The sequence below is a fragment of the Furipterus horrens genome, unplaced genomic scaffold, assembly GCF_987537825.1.
Source record: "Furipterus horrens unplaced genomic scaffold, mFurHor1.1.pri manual_scaffold_2, whole genome shotgun sequence".
Lineage (NCBI taxonomy): Eukaryota > Metazoa > Chordata > Mammalia > Chiroptera > Furipteridae > Furipterus > Furipterus horrens.
Genome location: NW_028327172.1, coordinates 48,288,433 through 48,305,906, shown reverse-complemented (window position 1 = coordinate 48,305,906; position 17,474 = coordinate 48,288,433). Strand labels below are relative to the sequence as shown.

Below are 17,474 nucleotides of genomic sequence, written 5' to 3'. Positions count from 1 at the left end.
GGTCTGTGACGCAGTGCTCAGGGTCTGAGCCCCATGGACAAGGCCTTCAGAGCTTCTGGGGCCAGTGGAGGGGTGGCTGCCCGCCTGGAGCTAGAGCAGGTAGGTCAGCACTGACCCTCAATGGATTCGGAGCGGGGGGATAGGGGGGGCATGCACAGGTGTGCATACGCTCCTCCCCCAGTCCAGGCCTTCCTGTGTGGCCAACAGTCCCACCTCCACTGTGGGCACATGACCTGTTCTTTATTTGACAAAGTGACCCTGTCTAGTCTCTGGTGTACTCTCTCTTTCTTAATGTTTTATGTGTGTGTGCATGTATGTGTGCGCACACACATTTGTCTCTGTCTTCTTTCTCATATTATGCAGTCTTTTGGCCTCCTTGGTCAATTCTCCTCTTGTATCTCTTTTGCTTCTATTTTTCTATCTCTGACTTAATTTCTCTATTTGTCATTTCTGGCTCAGCTGCTCTTTTCTTGCAAACATTCTTCCCTTCCTTTCTCTGTGTCTCTAGCAAACTGTGAAGATTGGAAGGAGAGTGCTGGGAGTGTGAGAGAGGGGGAAGTTTTTCTGAGGTCACTGCGGTGAATCAGAAGAGTGTTGGGTGGGGGATGTGGCTGCCGGCTCGGTTTTGGCTCATAGGACTCAGCTCCTTGAGATTCGGATTCAGTGTAAGGAGGACACGTCCAACAGTCCAAGAGAATGACAATGAAGCTGACTGACAAAGCAAGCAGTGAGTGGCCCATCGTGAAGGGCGTCCAAAAAGAAGTTGGGTAACAACTGACAAGGATCCAGCCCCTGCCCTGTGTGAGGAGTCAGGGACTCTGAAAGGACAGAGGCACAGGCCCTGCTGTCCCACTGTTCTCTGTCTAGTGAAAAGGGACCTGACACCTGCAGACAAGAGGCCATAGTGTGATCAGGACCATAATGGGATGTGAGCAGGGTCCTTGGGGCCCCAAGACAGGGAACCTGAGGTGAGAACCCAGACAGTAATACTGAAAATCACTATGTGTGTGTGACGATCCAGCTGCAGCTGGGAGTTTCCTCATTGGGGGCCATTCTGAGCTGCACTCCTGGGGAAGGGGTGGGCAGAGGTTGTGTCCCCATTTCCCAGAGGGGAACCAAGAGGCAGGTGCAGGAGAAGAATGAAGGGGCTGTACCCCTGGTGTGGTTGTTACTGTTGGGACTGACGTCTTCCCCTGATTGCTCACTAGGTTTGCAGCCCCGGCAGCCTCCTCGCTGTGGCCCTGGCAGTGTCCTGCTAGCTGTCAGGGCCCTCACTTGCCTCATCTAGTGAGACTGTGTGCCTGAGCCTGGCTCTGCCCCTCTGAGCCCTGGTCCCACAGGGCCTCTATCCTGGGTGCATAGCCCTGGCAGTCTGCAGGGGCCTTTCCTGTCCTCTGTCCCCAGGTCCTCAGGACCATCTCACAGTCCTGTCCATCCTAGAGCCTCTGTCAGACTCTGTCAAGGTTGGAGAGCTTCCCTAGGAGCCCTGGGGAAGAAGCCTGGGACTGGGACAAGACCCCATCCCCACCGAACTTCAGCCAGGCAGCTGTGCATTGGGGGGCTGGCCAGGATGACCTTTGGCTTTGGAAATAGTTCTTTTTGGGTCTTAAGTTGCCCGCGTTCCCTGAGCCTCAGCCACGTCCAGGAGGGGGCAGCCCTCACCCCAGGCTCTGGTTGCCCCATGAGGCCTCCAGGCGACATGGGAACCCTGAGGCTGAGACTGGCAGGTCCATCAGGCTGGGAGTCCAGCTGAGCCAGGGCTGAGGGATACTCTGTGGGGGCACCGCTTGGTGGTGCCATCTTAGCCCAGCTGGGACTGCTGCGGAGGCAGAAAGGGAAATGGGGAGAGGGTAGGTGAGGGCTCAGGGTCAGAGGCATGTCAAAGGGGCCAGACAGAGGCAGGAGTGACATTCATGCCATCCCCTTTGCCCTATACTTTCCCTCATCTCAGATCGGGCATCCAGCAACTGCAGCTGGTGCGGGGCCCCACCGAATCCTGCTGTCAGCCCAGGAGCTCGCCTGCATCCATTGGCCCCTGAGCAGCCAGGTAGGCGGGGCAGGCACTAGGCTGGGTGGGTAGGCAGCAGACTGAGGCCCAATCTAAACTCTTGATGGTGCCTGACCCCTCCAGATGCTGCATATGGTTAGCGTGAGCGAATCAAGAAGTGTGGAAGATGGTGGGAGCCTGAGATCCATGACCAGCAAGGAGCCTGGAAGCCTCCCAGGAGCCTACCAATGTGGCTCTGTACCAGGTGAGAGCCTATGCTACCCCCATGCCCAGACCTGGGAGCTGGAGTCAGTTTGGGAGAAGCCAAGGGAGCCCACAGACTCTTGGGTCTCTGTATGCCCCGCCCTGTTACAGAATGGGAAACTGAGGTCTGAAGAAGGGCGGTGATTTTCCTGGGTCCCATAGCAAGTCAGTGGCAGGGCTAGAACTGGGAAGCAGGATTCCCAACTCCCAGTCTGCCAAGGATCATGATCTGACCTTGGGGAACAACTAGTTTCTGGGCAAAATCATGGGGGTCCACCCCAGGGCCTCTCGCAGCACAAGGGACAGCTTAGGTCACTCTCCTGCCTGCTTCTGTGGGGGGCAGTGAGATCCTGGTCCCTGAGGCCCTAATACATGGGGGCAGCACCCAGCCGAGGACAGCCTCCAAGCAGAGTGTGGGCCACCAGCTGACTGAGACCCGGGAAGGTCAGAGGTTAGACTGACAAGATTCTGAAGTTGCTGAGGACACTGCAATTTCACAGGAGCTGTGTTCTCAAATGCAGCAATTCAGCGGTGCTCCATTTCCCCTCCTCCATGGCTCACACTTGATGAGCCCGGCTAACTGTTTCTACAGGAAGAGACAGGAGGCTCTTGCTCCTTTTCTACTGTCTCCCTGGGGAATTCCATCTCTTTTTGTTTTCTGCTGAAAGGAGGCTTTAAAGATGTACAAAGGATGTTTTGTCTGCTCCTCTTAGTTAGCTGAGAGGTTGCTGCTGAGGTTGAGGAGACAGAAATCTGTAGTTGAGAGGGGAGAGAGGGCTAAGGTTACAGCTAGCTCTGGACTGGAGGCCTCCGCCTCTCCAACCCTCCCCTCTGGCCTCCCCTGCAGTTCATGGGTCACAGAGCCCCCTCACTTCCATGGTGTGGGGTGTCATGGGTGCCTGAGGCCCTGCAGAGTAAATTTGACCTTGGGGCAAGGAACTAACACCTTTATATCCACCATCTCGTTAGCCCTTGCAATAGAGGTGGGGTTATCATCCACATTTTACAGAACTACAACATGAAGTTCAGAGATCTGGTCACCTGCCCAAGGTCACAGAACTTGGAAGTGGTGGTGTTAGGACTGAAACTCCAGTTTGTCAGCCAAGCCGAGCCCCTGGCTCAACCCCGGGGGTTGGAGTAAAAGTCCAACTTTTGTTTCCCCTGCCCTCAGGGCACACAGAGAGAGCGCATTTATGGGAAAGAAGCTGAGGCTGAGAGAGGTAAGGGATCTGCCCGAGGTCCCCCAGCTGGGAACTAGCAGCAGCTGAACTTGTGTTTTTCCCTGAACAGGGAGAGTAGGTATGGCTGGAGAAGACTGAAGCTGCAGCTGAGCTGCCTCAGCCTCCTGAGAAACTTAGGGCTGAAGAGGGCCTGGAGGGTGGACAGGGGACAGGTGCCTTTAGGAGACCCCCTATTGATCCCTACTCAATGTGGAAACCTCTAGCCTCAGAAAGGAAGTCCTCCTATTATCACGATCACCACCACCTCAATCACAGTTGTATACCATCACTGTCACCATCAAACACCAGCATCCCGAAGTCATGTCACCACCTTAGCATGATCATCACCATAACCACCAGAGGCACAGACCCTTCCATCAGTAGCACCACATGCATAATCAACACCAACGAAGGACCTCATCTGTAGCCTCCATCCCTCCACTCACCTGCCACTTATTCACTTTTATTGAGCATCAACTATGTGTCCAGCTGTGTTCAGAATTTGGAGGATACAGCAATGAAGAAGAGACAGGATTCCTTCTCCTGGGGATCTTCCAGTCACTTGTCATCACTAATAACATAAGTCCCTTCACCCCTGGGATTGTGACCATCCTGAGAGGCACTGTGGGATGGGGGACAGAGCACAGGATCTGAGTCGGGAAGATCCCAGGTGGAATTCTGCCTCCACAGGACACTTGGCTTTCCTGTGAAATGGAGATAATGAAACCACCCAGGGGAGCTCTGATGATAAGAGAGAATATATGAAATAACCTAGCACTGTCCCTGGTAAGTAGTGTACCTTTGATAAATTGTAACTTTTATTATTGTTTTATTATTATTATTTCCATCTGAAATCAGGTTCATAGAGACTAAGGTAGGTATTTTGTAACCAATGTGCATAGATGTTCCCTGAAAGAAAAGGTTTAATTGTGGTTAAATAAGTTTGGAAATTGCTTGAGTTAGCAACAGGACTTCTCAGGACTTTTAATATGCTGTCTGGTTATCTATGACTGTGTAACAACTTACCCCCAAATACAGTGGCTTAAAGCAAAAAGTAAAATAATCTCCCAGACTTCCAGCTAAGATGGAGGCCTAGACAAACACACTGCGTCTCCCTCCACAACTAAGGAATACAACTACCTCAAAACCAGAGACAACCAGCAGTTCTAGAAAATCGAGCTGCATGGAAGTCCAACAAACAAAGATATAAAGAAGAAATACTCATCCAGACAGGTAGGAGGGGTGGAGGCAGGGTGGAGAGGGCATGGAGTGGTGATGGCCGCAGCAGCGGCTGTGGCAGGCTGGCGGAAAGCACAGTCATGCATTTTAAAAAGTAAGGAGGGACACCTGGGGAGTGTTCCCAGCTCCAGACCAGACCACATGGCACAGTTCCAGCGCCAGGGAAAATAAAGCATCATTGCTTCTGACTGTGCAAACCAGTGGGTGTTGGGGCAGAGGAAGAAACTGCCGGTCTCTAAGTAGAGTCTGCTTGTTCATAAGGCCCCCATAATCCTAGATGTTTGCAGACCCACCCACTTTGGGAACAACAGCCAGGGCAACAGCTAGAGAGGCACCAGTCCCATTTGGAAGTGGGAGAAGTGCCTGGAAAAGGGGCGAGTGCTGAGCAAGTGGCAGTGTTCCCTCTCAGACCCGTCGCCCAATACAGTGCCACAATGTGGTGAAACAGGTTGCCCTGTACTGATGAATACCTAAGGCTCCACCCCTTACAACGTAACTGGTGTGACAGCTCTACCTAAGACACAGAGGCAAACAAACACAGGAGCCTGTCAAGATGAGGAGATAGAGAAGTATGGCTCAAAAGGAGGAACGGATCAAGGTCCCAGTGGGAGACCTAAGTGACGAGGAGATAGCCAACCTAGCAGACATAGAGTTCAAAACACTGGTGATAAAAATACAGGCTTGAGAGATATGCTTAAGTATGGCAGACACATAAGGGAAGACGTGAAGGCTATGCTAAATGAAACAAAGGAAAATCCACACAAAACCAGTGGTGAAGGGAAGGAAACTGGGGTTCAAATCAATGATTTGGAACATAAGGAAGAAAAAAACAGCCAGCCAGTACAGAATGAGGAAACAAGAATTGAAAAAAATGAGGAGAGGCTTAGGAATCTCTGGGACAACTTTAAACGTGCCAACATCTGAATCATAGGGGTGAGAGAAGGAGAAGAGGAAGGGCAAGAAATTGAATGCTCATGTGAAAAAAATAATGAAGAAAAACTTCCCAAATTTGGGGAAGGAAATAGACATACAAGTCCTGGAAGCACCAAGAGTCCCAAACAAGCTAGACCCAAGGAGAACCACACCAAGACACATTGTAATTAAAATGCCAAAGGTTCAAGATAAAGAGAGAATCTTAAAAGCAGCAAGAGAAAAGCAGAGAGTTACCGACAAAGGAGTGCCTATAAGCCTATCAGCTGATTTCTCAAAAGAAACTTTGCAGATAAGAAGGAACTGGCAAGAAGTAGTCAATGTGATGAAAAACAAGGACCCACAACCAAGATTACTCTATCCAGCAAAGCTATCATTTAGAATGGAAGGACAGATGAAGTGCTTCCCAGACAAGGTAAAGCTGAAGAAGTTCATCATCACCAAGCCATTATTATATGAAATGTCAAAGGGACTTACTTAAGAAAAAGAAGATCAAAACTATGAACATTAAAATGACAACAAACTCACAACTATCAACAACTGAATCTAAAAATTAAAAACAAAATCCAACTAAGCAAAGCAGAATAGGAACAGAATCATAGGTATGGGATCATTTGGAGGGTTATCAGCAGGGGAGGAGGAAGGAGGAGAAATGGGGAAATGGTGCAGGGATTAAGAAGTATAATTGGTTGGTACAAAATAGACAGGGGGAAGTTAAGAATAATATAGGAAAGAGTGAAGCCAAAGAATTTATATGCACGATCCATGGACATGAACTAAGGGGGGTGGGATTGTTGGAGAGGAGGGGGTATTGGGCAGAGGGGAGCAAAGGGAAAAAAATTGGGACTACTGTAACAACATAATCAATAAAATATACTCAAAAAATTAAATAAATACATTAACCATAAAAAATAAAATAAAATAATCTCCCAAATTATTTTATGATATTCTACAATTTTGTGGGCAGAAAATTTGGGCATGGCTCAGCTAGACAATTTCTCAGTTTCACTTGCATTGATTGGGGATCACTCAGTGATATTCAGCTTATAAATGATCAGAAGTTGGCAAACGATGGCCCACAGGCCAAATCAGGCTCACTACCTGTTTTTACAGATAAAGTTTTATTGGAATACAACCATGCTCCTTTGTTTATATATTGTCTATGACTGCTTTGGCAGAACAATGGCAGAGGTGGGTATTTGTGTCAGAGACTGTATGGCCCACAAAGCCTAACGTTTTTACCATCTGGACTTTTGCAAAAATGTTTGCTGACTCTCCATCCAGAGAGCCTCGTTTGGCTTCACTCACATGCTAAGCACCTCGGCAGGACTGCACCTGTCTTCCCACTCCGTGTAGTCTCAGGCCCTCTCCATGTGGTCTCTCCAGCATGCTGACTCTGGGTAGAGGAACATTTTGTGGCCATTCAGGGCTCTAACAGAGAGGACTCTAAGGGACAGGAAATAGAAGCTGCTAGTGTTCTGAGACTCAGACCTGAAATACACAGGAGCACTTCCACCATGTTCCATTGGTCACCATGCCACAGAGCCGGCTCAGACTCAAGGGAGTGGGGGACAGAGACCCCACCTCTTGAAGGCAGTAATGTCAGAGGATTTGAGGCCGTGTGAATCTCTAAGAGGGGAGAGTATTCAGGCCTCCCCTTCTTAGTTGACCCCTGAACTATTTTTGTGAGGAGGGCCTTACCAGACAAGGGGTCCATCATTCTTGCTTGAGCAAATGCTAGCATTGCTGGTTGAGTTCAAGGTCTCTGACCAGTTGGGCAGCCATCAGGGAGGCTGCTTTCTGCTTGGAGCTGATCCCTTCTGCACCTCTTCCTCTCCTTATCAGTCAGAGTCTTGGCGGTTTCAGGTTCATGGTGTCACTTAGGTTGGGAAACAGGCTTAGATCCCTGCACTGTGGAATTAGTTACAGCTCATTCACTATTCATCTATTATGTTTCCACTCACTCACCCATTCATCCACTCATCTGTCCATCCATCCATCCATCCATCCATCCATCCATTGTCCATCCACCCACCCCACATTTTGGATGTCTTTCTATGCTCAGCCATGTGCTTCATGTACCGAGGGCCCAGATGTGGCTCGAACCTGGTCTAACCCCTGGAGGCTCCTAAAGATGCTCATTGCCCTGGCACATGCCGGAGCTGCGGCATGAGAATGTTGCCACCTGCCTGGGTTTCTTCATGGCTCCTGGGATCAGTGCTCTCTAATGCTGAAGTACTGTGCCCGGGGCAGCCTGGAGGACCTACTGCAGAATGTGGCTCTGAAGTTGGATTGAACCTTCAAGGCCTCCCTGCTGCTGGATTTGATTCATGTGAGAACCCTCCCCTGGGCCTGGAGCTGTGGTCTAAACCGGGAGGGGAGGAAGACAAGATGCTCAGACTTCTGAGACCTGGGCTATCTTTACTTTGAGAAAAGTCTGAATAGTATGGCAAAGAGTGGGGGGAGACAAGAAGGTTTTCTGGGGTCCATGGGAATTCTGAGAGGACCAGGGTCCCCTTCATTCACCATAAGCCTAATGGACCCCTATTATGTCCATTCAGGGTGTGCGGTGTCTGTACCATTGACATTTCCCACATGGCTGCTTCAAGTTCTGAAACTGTGTGGTGGATAGATGCTTTGTGCTAAAGGTCACTGACCGCAGTTATGTGGAGCTCCTGGGCGCTCAGTGGACTCCCTGCCCACGGCCAGTGCTGGAAGGTCAGTTCACGGGTGGGAAGGGGACTGCCAGTGGTTCTGAGGCCTATGTTTAAATGGATGCTTGCGAGGCAGGGGAAAGGGTGGCCTGAAACTGATGGCTATTCTCTCTGAGCCTTGGGCCCCTTGCCTGTGAACGGGGAGGAACCTACCTCCTCCCATGACTGAAGGGAGAGGATGGTGACACCACATGTGTAAAATGCCTGCCCAGCTCAGCCCAGCTTGGGTGCTTAGTGGGTGGCACAGTGTGGCCCTGCCCTGTGATTGCAGAGCTGCTGTGGACGGCTCCAGAGCTGCTGTGGGTGCCTGGAGAGCCTGGGGCGGGGGGCACCCTCAAAGGAGATGTCCTTAGTGTTGGTATTATCCTGCAGGAGGTTCTGACTCGAGGCCTATCCTACAGCTCCTCAGGGCTCTCAGCAGAAGGCACAGCATCCTCCTCCTCATGTAGTCAGGGAGCTCTGTGACCATCAGGAAATTTGGGCCTGAAAATACCCACACAGACACACTTGCCTCGTTTGACCATAGGAGGTGGGTTTCTTTGGCGTAAGCCAGGCAGCCTTCAGCAACTCTGCCGAAATGGCAGCTGACAATTCCAGGGCTGAGGACACTGGTTTCTGGGTGAAAGCCCCAGCCCCTTCCTGCCTCTCCCAGTGTCACTGCCAAGTGTGCAGACGCCCATGCAGGAGCCACCCCACTGCCTAGCACAGACTTTGTGTGGATACAGATCTCAGTTCTTCCCCGGCTGTGTCACTTACTGGGTGACCTTACACAAATCACTTACCCTCTCTGAGCCTCAGCTTTCTCACCTTTAAACTGGGAATCAAATTTGAAATGTGCCAGATATCCAGCCCATGTCTGATATGGCCAGGCTGTCCAGTCTTGGGGGCCTAGTTCTCTGCCTGGGTGGGACTCCTTCAAGAGCATCTCTGTCCCCATACTTTTGGGGAATCACTCACACCTTCCCCATGGTCACCTGGTCTTAGACATTTTCTCTCTTCTGACCCCAGCACCAGAGCCCAACTTCAGGAACGTTTCCTCCCCTTCCATGGTCCCTGTCAGGGCTTCCTGGACTCCAGGCTGCTCTTCCTGTGGTTCCCCTGCTGCCTCTATCCTGTTCCTGGGACCTGTTCCCATAGATACCCTGACATCTCACTCGAAGTGCAGAGCAGGGGTGGAGCTGAGCCCACCATCCCCTCCCAGCTCCCGTGGATAATCTTGAACTCACAAGGAGGCCCGGCCCCGCTTCCTTTCTCCATCAAAGCAATAGTCAGTAAATAATGAGCATTCCAGGCCCAAAATTTATGAGGTGGAGGAGTGGGAAGGAGAGAGATTCGTCAGGCCATTTGTTCAACACTCCGCAGCTGCACCCCTCCTCCATCTGCCCGCTGAGAGGGGGAAAACCAGCTAGACAGGGCCCGCCAGCCATGCTGCCCATGCAGGGTGCTTCAGGCCGGACCTCCATCCTGCTTCAGGTGCAGGGACCAGGCCTGGGATCCCATGGCCAAGTGTGGGTTGGGCTGTGAGACCAGGGCCTGCTATTTCCTGGGGTGCTTCCCCTGGTCTCAGGGAGTAAAATGTTAAGGACACAGTCACTGGGGAACACCGACCTAAACCCAGCTCCACACCAGTTTGTCTGATGACGCTGAGTAAGTTCCTTTGAGGCTCTGGGCCTCAGTTTCCTACTCTGTAGAATGGAGGCCATCCTGCCTGCCTCCCAGAGTAGTGAGGATTCAGGGACATACTTTAGACAAAGTGCCTGGCTCACATGGGCACCCAATAAAAATCTGCCGGGGTGGTTTCAGGGGGGCGCTAATGCGGATCTCAGGTTCTCACCCGACTCTCCCACTTGGAAGCAGACTTGGTTAGAAATAACATATTTTTAAGATCCTGCATGTGTAGGCACTTGTGAGGTGGGTAAGTGCACTCTTTTCAGAGGTAGTTAAGTGAGGCTCAGAGAGAAGGGACTTCTCAGTGGTGAGCAGTGGGTCAGGATTTGGGCAGAAGTCCCCTGATCCAAGCTCAGTGCTCTTGCTCTAAAATCTCTCGACCTCATCCATGGAGCATCTTCCCCACGGAGCTGGATGTGCTTTCTCTCTCAGCTGCCGGCAGGGTCCACAAGTCAAGGTGAGACAGTGGGTGCGGACAGCGGGCCTGGCACCGTGGAGGGAACACGAGACCCCGCCAGGCCTGGCCCAGCGGTTCCCAGCACGTCTGCATAGGAGGACTCCATTTCAGTGTCAGCAGAGGTTGGAGCCTTATATGCTCCTATGTGACTTTAAATATCCACTGACTGAAAAAAAAAATCCAAAGACAAAATCTGCTCTGAAATCAATAACACTTTGAAACGGATTTGTATTTTAGTCATCACCACACCATCTGAATACTTTTGAAAAAGTGTTGTACATGGGTGTACGTGATGTATTATTGGTTCCATCTGCTCACACTCCTTCGTGAGCACATACAGCTTCCAGACCCTTTCCTCAGAGGCCCTCGGGTCTGAGGCCTGCAGGCTGGGGGCCTCTGGGCGGGCGGAGGACATCGCGCAGGTTGGGAGGAGATCCAGCCCAGTTCTAAAGTCTGCTTTTTAGCAGCCCTGTGGCTGTGGGCACCTTACTTAACTCCAGCAACCTCAGTTTCCCAGTCTGTAGAGGCAGGTACTACCCTCAACAAGGAGGCCAACAAAGAGGTGGGAAGGAGAGTGAAACCCAGAAGGGAGCTTCTCGATGGCTCCCAGGATGCCCTCCTCCTCACCCAGGAGAGGAGCCTCGCAGCCCTCCTTGGAGGAGATGAGTCCACCACGCCTCCTGAGAGCCCTACGCCGCCTGTGCGACTGTTGTGCTCCTTTTATGGGTGAGGCAGCTGAGGCTCCGAGAGGCCATGTAACTTGCACAGGTAAACGGATAATCTCGAAGTTTCCTCCTGATCCGTTGAGAGCCTGGACTTGTGCCCAGCCCCTGTTCCTCCCAGTGTCCTTGGGAATCTCTCAGCTCCCCAGGCTGCTGCACAGCTTCTTGAGGTTATTGGCATCCGATGTTAGGTGGAGAAGCCAAGGCACTGAGTGACGTCAAGTGGCAGAGCCAAAACTAAAACACAGATCTGTCTGACCTCAGGTTAGCATGGTGGTCTTTGTCACATGCAGTGGGGACAGAAGGTCCACGGCAGGGGTCACCTTGGGGAAACAATGATGATGGTGATGATGATGACGATAAGCAGACAGTTTGCTTCAGGGTGGTGGCACCAGAAAGTCTCCAGGAGACAGAGCTTGTCAAAGAAGCCAGGTGGGCATCCCTGGCAACAGAGTAGCAACAGCATCTGGGGGTGGGGAGAGTCCGCTGGGCATCAGGCACCCACCACCTGTCATCTCCTTCCTCAGCACCCCTTTCAAGAAGACAGTTTATTAATCTCATTTCACAGATGGGGAGACTGAGGCTCAGAGAGGGCACTGCCTTGTCCACCATCTCACAGAGAGGTGGCAGCAGACCAAGAATTAAAACCCACTCTTCTAGACATACCTAGAGGTAGACCCTTTCCCGAGACCTGAGACCCTTTCTCTAGTCACACCCAGGGCAGACCCGGGAAAGCAATAATCCTGGGTCTGCTGGCTAGGCTGCTCTGGGGCCAGGAGCAGGGGCCGAGGAGTACCCCCAGGGTCTCATCCCCACCACCGACAGGCCTACCCTGTTCTCCCTCCCAGGACCCCAGGCTTCTTCCACAGCCCTCCTGGGGACCTCAGGCCCACCACCCACATAGTTTGTTGCAGAAATCTTCAGAAAGGTGGTGTCGCCCCCTCCCCTGTGCTGGCCTCTGTGTCCCCTGACCATGGCCACCTGAGTGCATCCAGCTGCTGGAGAAGTAGTGTTAGGAGGCTCCAGAGGACAGGCCCAGCCTGGACCAGCTCTACGCCCAGGTAAGTGCTCTCCGGAGGAGCTGGGTGCTCACAGGAAATGGCTGATCAATTCACCTCACTTTGTCCAGTGGGAGCCCCAAGCTATCCCTGGGGCCTAAAACCCCATGCAGAGAGGGGCAGCAGGCCAGCAACGTAACCCCTGAGGGTGGGGCCCAAGAGGCCCCCTCTAAGTGCCTTCCTGAGAGCTAAGCCCCATGCTAAGTGCTCCGCTTATTTTATTTAATCCTTGTTATAGTTCGGAGAAGCATTGTTATTATCTGGGCTTTACAGGAGGGACACTGAGGCACAGAGAGGTGAGCAGACTTGCCTAAGGTATCTGAGGGCTAGAATCCAAACACAGGCTCATCTGTCTGCAGAGCCGGTGCTCGGAACCCCAACCCTGTACTGGGCCTCCTGGCGCTGGAGCAGAGAGGCCGTCTGTGGCTGAGGTGGCAGTACTGGTTCTCTGCAGAATGAGCGGGAGACACAAGGGGCACTGGGGCCCCCAAGCCTGCCTTGGGGACTGCAGTGGGAGGGGTGAGGCAAGTCTGGATGAGTTGGTGGGGCAGTGGAGTGTGTGGGCCTGACTGAGCTGGCTAATGGCTCCCATAGGGCCCACCCATCAAGCCCAAGGTGACATCTTCATGTCTCCCTTCCCACCCTCCACTCCACAGCCCCCGCAGAACATGGTCAAGAGAGGTTATAAGGTTGCTGTTGAAGGCACGGTTCATAACCACACGTGGATGTCCTCATAGGAAGACCTAAGAGAATCACTTCTCTCTGCTCAATGCCAGCACTAAGTGTGTCTCTTCTGAACTAGTTTAGTGCTCCATTGTCTTGTAGACTCCATGGATCATGTAATCTATATTTTCCTCTTTCCTTTGTTGTTCTTAGGAAGCTCATATCCAAACTTGTGACCAAGTCAGAGCCTGCATTTTGCACAGAGACCACACTCCTAGATTATCTTTTTTTTTTTTTTTAACTTTGTTCTCCTTTGGTCCCAGTGTTCTTACATTTTTTTGTTTTATTTTGTGGCATTTCTTTATTTTCTTAACACTTAAATATTTTTTGGAACACAGATAGAAACAGAGAGGTAGAAATAGATAATTATATAAATAATCTATATATATCTTTTCTAGCTTTCTATCCACCCATTTATCCATTCACTTATTCATTCATACATACATCACATCTACCCACCAATCTAGTATCCATCCATTCTTCCATCCATCCATTTATCTGTCCATCCGTCCATCCATCCATCCATCCATCTGTCCATCCATCCGTTCATCTTTGAGAAGAACAAAGAATGCTTTGTCCACGGTGTTGTAAGAACTAGTGCAGTAGGATTAGTATTTGTTAACGGGAATGCTGGGCTGGGCACAGGCTCCTTTGCAGAGTCCTCTCTGCTCGCCCCACATAGAACTGACCCATTTTTCCTCCCAGCCATCTGTGCTTTCTCTCATCAGAGCTGCCACCCCCATCTATCACATATTTGGTTCCCACCAATCCATCTCCTCCAGGCAGGGACTGTGTCTGGTTCATTCCTGTGGCCAAAACTACCAAGCTGTGGGCTGAATGCACAGACAAGACCCTCATGGATACATTGGAATTTTTGTTCCATCTTCAATTCAAAAGCATCAGCCAAGGCAAGAAGACCAATGTTGCTGACTCAACGCTGCGGATGCTGGAGAAGGAGTCCCAGAACCTGGAGGACCTGACCCAGGAGCGGACTGAGGAACTGGAGCTGGAGAGGCAGGGGATGGAAAGGCTGCTCTTTCAGATGTTCCCTCCATGAGTGGCCCCTTAGGACCTGATGTGTCTCTAGCTTTGGTGGCTCTGGTCATGGGACCTGGAACACAGTATGTGCTTAGTAAATCTGGGCTCCATGAATTCATTCAATTCATTTATTGTTTATTTATCCAACATATTTTCATAGAGTTCTTACATGTGCTAGGCACTGTGCTGGGCACATGGGTATTGATTCTCTGCTACCTCACATTCAGAAAAAGTAATGTGCAGAGAGGGATAGGTATTTGCTGGAGGGTAGCCAGCACACAACCAGACCTGTCTCAGATCTCCTGGTTCTCAACCTAGGATTTTCCCCTAAATATTTCCCCCTTACCTCCAAACTGTGGAAAGGGGGTCCTTCTATCTTGTGACTCTGACCCCTCCCATCCCTCCAGGTCTGTGGCTAAAGCTTTGAGAATTGGGCAACTGTGGAGCTGGAGTACTGTGACCAAGTTACCATGTACTTCAGTGACATTCTGGGTTTCACCGCTATCTCAGCCCTGAGTGAGCCCATGAAAGTGGTGGGCCCACTCAATGACCTCTCCACGCTGTTTGATGCTGTTCTGGGCAGCCATGGTGTGCGTAAAGTGAGAGTGCCAGGAGGCTGGCATCCTAGTGCTCCTCCCTTTACCACTGTGTTTGTCATACATTTACTTCCAGTCATTTATTCATGTGTTTTTATCCGGTTGCTATTGCTGTGTAACAAGTAACCCCAAGCTTAATAATAAATATTTATTATTGCTCACAGGCCTATAGGTGAGCTGGAAAGTTCTCTGGACTCAGTTGGACTCATTCACTCATCTGTGGTCAGCTGTGGATGAGGAAGCTCTGCTGATCTTGATTGGGCCTCTTGCATCTCTGGAGCCTTGGCTGGGACAACTCAGCTCTGGTCCACATGGTCTCTCAGCCTCCAACCGGCCAGTTGGGTGATGCAGACCGATGAGCCAGCTCCTGTGCCTGCGTTCAGAGTGCTCTTGGTGCTGTAGGTGAAAGATGAAGGCAACCCACAGTGGAAGTAATGATCAGAGGAGGCAGAGAAGGCTGAGAAGGCCTTCAATCCAGCCAAGGATAGACATGCAGAACAAAGAGCAAGAAAGGCTCTTGGAAGAGGCGCTGTCTCCCTAGCATTGTTCAGCCTGGGTGTGGCGGCTCCCAGGAAGCAGTGGGGGAATATGGACTAAAGCTTGGGGCTTGAGAGTGGGCCTGGTGAGTGTGACAAATGCTAAATGGGTTGTGGTGGCTGGACGTGAAGTGGACCAGTGGTGGGAGTAAGTGGGTGGGTAGGTGAGACATGGAGACGGCAGTGGGGGCCTTGGGAGAGCTGTCAAGATCCTCCATGATCTGAGCACCCCTTGATCCTGGCTTTGAATCCCAGCCTGGCCACCTGCTTCTGTGTGGCTTTGGACAAATCACTTCACCTCTCTGGACCTCTGTTTCTTTATCAAACAGAAATAATGACCCCAGCCTCAGAGGGGAAGGGGTCACAGAGGATGGTTGGATCCTACCCCCTGTGGAAGTGCTTTGTAAACTCAGACCAGCTCCCTGCCTCTCTGAGCCTACTGTGGGGACCTTCGCATCCCAGCCCTGCCCTTTATTCTGATCCAGTTGCTGGGGGTCTTTTTTTTTTTTTTTTTTTTTTAATATGCTTCGTTGTTTATGCTATTACAGTTGTCCCAATTTCTTTTCCCTTTGTTCCCCTCCATCCAGTGAACCCCCTCCCTCAAGCTGTCCCCCCACCTTAGTCCATGTTCATTGGTTGTGCATATAGTTCTTCTCAACATCTTCCAATATACTCCACTCCCTCCTACTATGCTTCTTAATTCCTGCACCATCTCCCTCCCTTTCCCCCTTTCCCCCTCCCCACTGACCTCCCCTCAAAATGTTCCCTGTATCTATAATTCTTTTTCCACTCTCGTTGCCTACTTAGTCTGCCTTTGTTTCGGTTCTCTAGCTTCTGTTGTTGGTTGTTGTGATACAGTTTTCATTTTAATGTTCATAATTTTTCCTCCTTCTCCTAAACAAGTCCCTTTAACATTTCATATAACAGTGGTTTGGATCTGATGAACTCCTTCAGTTTTACTTTGTCCTGGAAGCACTTTCTCTGCCCTTCTATTCTGAATGACAGCTTCACTGGATAGAGTAATCGTGGTTGTAGGTTTTTGCTTTTCATTACTTTGAATATTTCTTGCCAGTCCCTTCTTGCCTGCAGTTTCTTTTGAGAAATCAGCTGAGAGTCTTACTGGGACCCCTTTGTATGTAATTCTCTTCTTCTGTCTTACTGCTTTTAAGATTCTCTCTTTATCAATTTTTGACATTTTGATTACAATGTGTCTTGGTGTGGTTCTCCCTGGGTCCAGTTTTCTTGGAACTCTCTGTGCTTCCTGGACCTGTAAGTCTATTTCCTTCCCCAAGTTACGGAAGTTCTGCTTCGTTATTTTTTCACATAATTTTTCCATTTCTAGTTCTTCTTCACCTTCTGGCAGCCCTATAATTTGGATGTTGACCCGCTTATAGCTGTTTGATAAGTTTTTGAGCCTCTCCTCATTTTCCTCACTTCTCGTTTTCTCTTTCTGCACTGGTTGACTGTTTGTTCCTTTCCTATGTTCCAATTTGTTGATTTGATCCCTGGTTTTCTTTCCTTCACCACTAGTCTCGTATGTGTTTTTGTTCATTTCTGCAGAACTAGCCTTCATTTCTTCCCTGTCTTGTTTAAGATCTGCTGTTAGGTCTGTAAGCATTTTTATAACCAAAGCTCTGAACTGAGCCTCAGAAAGATTTCCTATCTGCTGCTTCGTTAGATTAGATATTTGCTGTCTGGTCAGCTGCATCACTGGGATATCTCTCATGATCTGTGCCATCCTGACCGTTTTGTTTTACCTTTGCTTCCTGGGCAGGGCTGTCACACCTTCTATGCTATAGCGGGCAGAGCCCCATGCTCTCGTTACAGCCAGGCGACCCATCTCACCACACTGTGGGTTTTCTGCGGGGGTGGGGGTCCAAGATGGTTTCCTGCCGTTCACTCTCTGCTGAGAGACTGGGAGCCTCCTCCTCCATCCCTACCCCCTCCAGTCCTCATAGTCCAAGGCAATGGAGGTCTGCCTTCCCCAACTTTGGAATCGCAAGCTGATGGGTCTAGGCTGCAGCCAGGGGTGCTCCCCAGGCGCTTCTCGCCTCCCCCTAAATACGGGTGTCTGTGCTTACCGCTGTCCTGCCTCCGTCACTGCTGCTGCCACGGACAGCACAGCCTGAACTCTTCTCCCCAGGTTCGCCCCTCCTACCTGTCTGGACGAGCACCACTGCTTTATGACTTCATACATTGGACTTCCATTTATTTTCTGGAACTTCTGGTTATTTCTGGTTTTGCAGTAATTGTATTCCTTCTTAGCTGTGGTGGGAGATGGAGTGTGTCAGTCTAGGCCTCCATCTTGGCCGGAAGTCTTCT

General features: G+C 50.6%; 1 pseudogene; it reads left to right on the top strand.

Moving 5' to 3' along the window:
• The first annotated feature begins 1,839 nt into the window (after window positions 1–1,839).
• Window positions 1,840–17,474, top strand: part of LOC150018529 (guanylate cyclase D-like) — a 29,103-nt pseudogene continuing 13,468 nt past the window's right edge.